The 5,838-nt window shown below is 36.5% G+C and overlaps 1 protein-coding gene across 2 annotated transcripts in view; it reads left to right on the top strand.

Annotated features, from left to right (window-relative positions):
- The first annotated feature begins 3,951 nt into the window (after window positions 1-3,951).
- Window positions 3,952-5,838, top strand: part of LOC107743488 (gastrula zinc finger protein XlCGF8.2DB-like) — a 23,460-nt gene continuing 21,573 nt past the window's right edge. The window contains exon 1 of one of the 2 annotated variants that reach the window (XM_016556711.1): window positions 3,952-3,982. The gene's annotated coding sequence lies outside the window, so the exon portion shown is untranslated. Of the gene's footprint in view, window positions 3,983-5,587; window positions 5,600-5,838 lie in introns of those variants that run through there. The other variant, XM_016556713.1, reaches the window with a different exon arrangement.

The following is a 5,838-nucleotide window of genomic DNA, read 5'->3' as shown; positions in this document are numbered from 1 at the left end:
TCACACTGGAACCATTGGCCATTGCTATCAGGGCTAATACAAACATTCCAGGCGCACAGGGAGGCCTCGGTAAAAGATCCAGATAAGTCCTTACCTCACTTAATGGAGACAGTTCAATCCTATTCTAAAGTGTCTGGATATAAAATTAACTGGACAAAGTCGGAAGCTACGCCTATATCCGGAATAAGTAACGCAAATATGGTAATTAAATTTGGCTTTAGATGGATCCCAAGAGGGATCAAATCTTTGTGTATCAAGATAAGCAGGGAGTTAGAAGAGATTCCAATGTTAAATCTGGCACCACTTCTACAAAACATATGGAATAACTTGGACAAATGGGGAAAAATTCAGTTAACTTTATGGAGGAAGGTGAATATAATTAAGATGGTGGTCTCGTCTCAGCTTAACTGCGTGCTTATGATGCTAACACTTACGATACCACAGTTGATCTTTAATCAATACGATATAATGGTTAAACGTTTCCTATGGAATGGGAAAAGGCCCAGGATAAAGTTGAACAAATTATGTGCATCTCGGGATAAGGGAGGGTTGGGATTACCAGATCCTCGGCTCTATCAGATATCCTTTGAAATGGCCAAATTGGCCAAGCATTGGAATAATAATACTCAATTAGACTGGGTTACTATTGAGAAGTCCTTGTCATGGCCATACAGCCCTATTGAGCACTTGTCTCAATGTTTAGACACAACCACAAATCCTATCAAGAAGCACTCCAGAGAGGTATGGGCGAAGATTCACAAGATGCATAATATATCACAGTGTAAACAACCAGACTCTTCCCTATGGTATAATTCTGCTATTTGTATCGGGAAATCACCCATATATTGGAAGAAATGGCATGTGAATGGCTTGTGTAATGTGACAGATTTGTTTGAACAGGGTGTATTTATGTCTTATAATAATCTTGTGCAGAAGTATAATTTAAAGGGAAAAGATCATTTCTGGAAATATCTTCAAATCAGAAATTGTGTTTCCACAAAAATTCAGCACACGGACGGAAACCACATCTTGGACTTCCTAACACTGCCTCATCCCCAACAAAAAGCCTCTGTATTCTACAGGACGAACAACCACGTGCTCAGCAATGACTGCGAGACAGAAATTTAAAGACAATATGAAAAAAGGACATTGGGATTGTAATCGGGGAAGAAGAGTGGAAAAGTGTTTTGTCAAATACATTGTAAGAGAAGCTAGAGGACAGTTTACACCGTATAAAATCATACAGATTTTATTTGACACCTCTTAGACTCAATAGAATGGGTTTGACAAATAATAATGCCTGTTGGAAATGTCAAAAGGACAGAGGTACTTTTATTCACTGTATCTGGGAGTGTCCACTTATTCAGCCTTTATGGCACCAAACTTTAAATACTTTGAGCAAATGGCTTGGAACAACAATACCATTATCACCAAGGTTGTGTCTATTGGGAGACAGGGAGCAGATGCCAAATATTATAAAGGGAGAGTACGCAGTGATCATGGTGGGGGTCTCTGTGACGGCTAGTCATCTTGAAACACTGGAAAACTCCCAAAACCCCAGAGCTAAAAGAATGGGTCAATATAATGACTAAGACAGCCTCGTACGAACGTTTGCTCTACAAACTACGTAACAAGAACAAAGCAGGGGTCCCTGTGTGTATTCCGGTTTGGGAAGACTTTTGGTCTTATGTGATGCTGTCTTTCCATGTGACACAATAATTTTGACTTTTCATTATTATGATTATTATATATATTTTTTATGTATTTATTTTTAGTTTTTCTTTCTTCTCTCCTTATTTGGTATTCTGTCTATCTCTGGTAGTCTCAGCCACTGTATATATTCTGGCTTTACATGCTTGATTGCTTCCATTGTCCTTATTTGTAAGTCGCTTTGGATAAAAGCATCTGCTAAATTACTAAATGTAAATATATATGGGGTGTTCTGTTGAGGTCTAAATGGGTTTTTGAATTACTGTAATATGGTAAAATAGATAATCTGGAAACAGCTGCTACAAACCAACAGGTTTACTTGTTGACCGTGTGCTGTTTTAGTTAAAGTTAAAAGTATTTGATTTGCTGTTGAATATATTAAATTTTTGTTATGGACAATTTATTGTTTACATTTTACTGTAATTGTCACAGAAATCTAATTTTAGTGCAACATTTGCATGTAGATTAAAAAAAGGGGGGGGCCCCGTGTGTTTTTTTTTGTGGGCAAGCCCGCAGAAAGTTGTTCCAGCCGCGACGTCGCAGAAATAGAAACAGTTTCTAAAATAGAAATTTTGCGTGTCGCTGTTGCGGCTAGTTAGGACACAACTCTGAATAACATGGAAAAGATACCTTTTATTGCGAGTCACGGCGTCGCATCGCTTGAAGTTAGGACGCGGTGTAAGATATCACTCTTGCATCTCAGAGCAGTGGTGATTTCTTCAGTTCAAAATAATGAGGTGTAATGTTTTATGAAATGTAGTGGAGTAAAGGTAAATGTTTTGCAAAATACAAATGCTTAAAAAACAGATACTTAAAAAATATGCTCAAGTGCAGTTGTGAAGTAAAATACTTTGTTACCGTCCACCCCTGTGTTTTAGTTAATAAATGTTCTATTATAAATATATTTTGGATATTTAGCTGTCTATAAATCATAATTTATTTGTGAAATAACTTAATTGTTCATTAAGTTTCTTAACTGTTCAAGATTTTTTCTTTGCATTTTATTTTTTTAAAGTTGGATTTTAAAAAGTAACAAACTATATAAAAAGCAACAATAGTTCAATCTTTCAATGCAATTCAGTACAGCATACTGTGATACAAGTTTTAGCAGTCAATAGGCGTGTTTCCATTGCAGATTTGCGCAAAACTTTGGCGATTATTTTATAAATGTCGATAAAAAAGTATTGCGAAATGACGGCGTTTCCATTAACCAATGTTATGTGACTAAAACTTTTTTTTTTCTCTTCACAATAAGTCATGGCAACGGATTTTGGTGGATTTTGGCTATATTTAATCGAAGGAGGCGTATGCATGTATCTTGACAGAAGCAGCGCGGAGAGCCGCTTCAGAAACGAGCGTGCCGCGGCTGGAATAAACACAAGCATTAAAGGCAGAGTAAGTGATTTCTGGTAGCCAATGTTGATATTTGAAATCACCAAAACAAACACGCCTCTACCCCAAAAGGGTCTTGCCTATTCGGCCCGAATCAGTTTTCTAAAGTGTTTTTGAAAAATTACATACCCTACCTTTAACTAGAGTGGCCGCAATCAGCTTCAGTGGCCGTATCAGAGCCGTAAATTTCAATTTGCGCAATTTGAAGGGTAATGGAAACGCAGCTATTGTGATTGAATTGGTACACATGCTCAGGAGAAAGCAACATAAACCAACTGTGCAGCAAAAAAATAAGTAATTTGTTGAAAAAAGAAAACAGTATATAAATAGTTTATAAGTACACATATGTAGATATTTAATATAATCAAAAATACTGTCATATTATTTAAAAAGTGCAATGTATTATTAGAAACACTTTAAGATAAGTATTAATAACTGCATTTTATTAATAAGTGGAAACAACAATCTCTGTGTGTGTGATTCACTTATAAAGTCAAATTTTTAACTAATAACTCATTACCTATTTATTGTTGCATTTGCTAATTTTTGAATAATCTGTGGCCCTAACAAAAGATTTAGTTTTATTGACAAAGCTGATATAGATTTGCTTTTTAGACAGAATCATAAATTAAATACTACTAGATGTGCTGCACAGTCATTCTTTAGCAGTTATTTTCACAACTAGACATTTGTATTTAAAAAAGAATAAAACTCCGAATACATGTTTTATTGTTTGAATGTTTTACTTTTGTTGTGTGTAAATATTCCAGCACTTCTGACATTCAACATTGGCGTCTGAACAGGACTTTTATTTTGGTGTGGTGATGTGACGTCATAAGGCTGCGCCTCGCTCCAGCGTCTGTGTTTCGGCTGAAGAAAGGTTTGTTTATTCCTTTCAAAGTTTAAGTCAACGCTAACGATGTGAAATGGCTTAAATATCGTTTAACGTAAGACTAGTGATTTATCTGACGTTAATGTACGTTATTAGTGAGAGTAAAGCGCATCAGTAAAACACTTGAAACTAAAGAGTGATGCAGAATCACCTGAAAGAAACATTAGAGCGTTTTCATCTGAAAATAGATTTGATCTGAATTATACATTTATATGTTTCTCTGTTCTTCTCTCTTCTTAATCAAATTACGTTTGATTGTCATTTGCTCTTTTTTCAAGGTTAAAAGTTATTTTACCTGGGTCCTATGTGACACTGTTCTTGATTCTGAGACTTTTTTTCCCCCTTATGGAAAAAGGTGGAGTTTCCAAAAATGAAAGACCCCTCTGTGTGCACCTTGGACCTCCGCCCGTGTCTTGGACGTGCCATTCCTCAGTCCTCATGTCTGGTCACATTATAGTCTATAAATCCTGAATTTGACTGCACGTATCTTTTATGATTAAGATACAATTGAACGTCTAGTTATGTCGAAGGGCTGAGTCGTGGTTTGGACTTCAGACTCAGACAGACTCAGATATAAAGCTACAACACACTAACATCTGCGCACTCTTGAGTCAGAGATGGACACCTGGGCTTTTCTAAGCATTCTGCTAGCGATCACGCATTATGATGGTAAGAAACATTTTAAGTTAATATGAAGGGGAAAACGTGATTTCTATCTCTGTGTTTAATTATTATAGCTGTAAGAAATGCATGTTTTTAATTATGTAAACAACGGTATGAATCTGAGATTTTTTTGGAGATGTAGGTGGAAGGCTAAAAATAATGGTGATAATATTATAAATAACTTCGTCCAGTGTCAGGGCAGAGTACGATAAGATGGTGCACTATTTCTCCTGCGGAGGAGTCCAAATGTAAAGCAATGGCTCAGGCCTTCACCAGTGCTGCAATTCGACCAGCGCTACAGTGCGTCCGCGTCTCATCTAAAGCCGATTGCGCTCAAAAACTAACCGTAAGTCTCCGTTTGTTTGTTTGTCTGTCTATCTGTCAAAGTAAGGTTCCCATAATGTGTGCAACATGATAAAATGGAATGTTCCTTTTATTTCACTTAAAAAAAAAAAAAAAAAAAAAGGTTTTGAGAACTGATTGTAACTTTGAAATTCAATTTAAAAAGTAATGATGGAGAAACTGAGCTTTTTGAAGCTGCTTGTTGGTTTAAACACTGATTAAAGCACTCAGATAACCTCATGCTTACGACACCTGCTGCTCAAAACTAAATGCAACAAGAACTACAAACAATTTTTACAAACCAACTGCAAATAAAGTAATTAAAGTGTAATCTAATGACTGTAATCTACCGATCATTTAGTATCTCAACAGATGTGTATGAAGTGTATGTATATATATTTTTTCTCCACTAATTAGTTCATTAGTTCATTTAAGGCCATTAACTATCACTGAGACTGACTCCATTAGCAGTTCACTGACGACTCGACAAGGGAGCTGATTGAGACGCACCCGGACATTTAGTTTGGATCTATTTTTCTTTGTTTATTTTTTCTCATTTTAATCATGACAGTATCGAACCACACGGGGAAAAAACTCCTGGTGAAGCACCGATCTGTCCGAAAAGAACTGGTTCGCGGAAATGAATCGGACTTTGCATCACTAATAAAAACATGTTGAGATCACATGATTCGTTCGTGAACGAATCATTCTTTTTGAACGATTCGTTCACCTAAAGATTCGTTCTCGTTCACGTAATCCATTGACTCATATTTCTCGTTCACTGAAATTCCTCCCTCCAGAGCAGCGCGGCGCTATTGGCAGCGCATGCGCAGATCAGT

This window comes from Sinocyclocheilus rhinocerous, unplaced genomic scaffold (assembly GCF_001515625.1).
Source record: "Sinocyclocheilus rhinocerous isolate Xijiao unplaced genomic scaffold, SAMN03320098_v1.1 scaffold1789, whole genome shotgun sequence".
In the NCBI taxonomy this organism is placed as follows: domain Eukaryota; kingdom Metazoa; phylum Chordata; class Actinopteri; order Cypriniformes; family Cyprinidae; genus Sinocyclocheilus; species Sinocyclocheilus rhinocerous.
The sequence above is the reverse complement of the archived record's forward strand: the minus strand, read 5'-3'. Positions and strand labels throughout refer to the sequence as shown.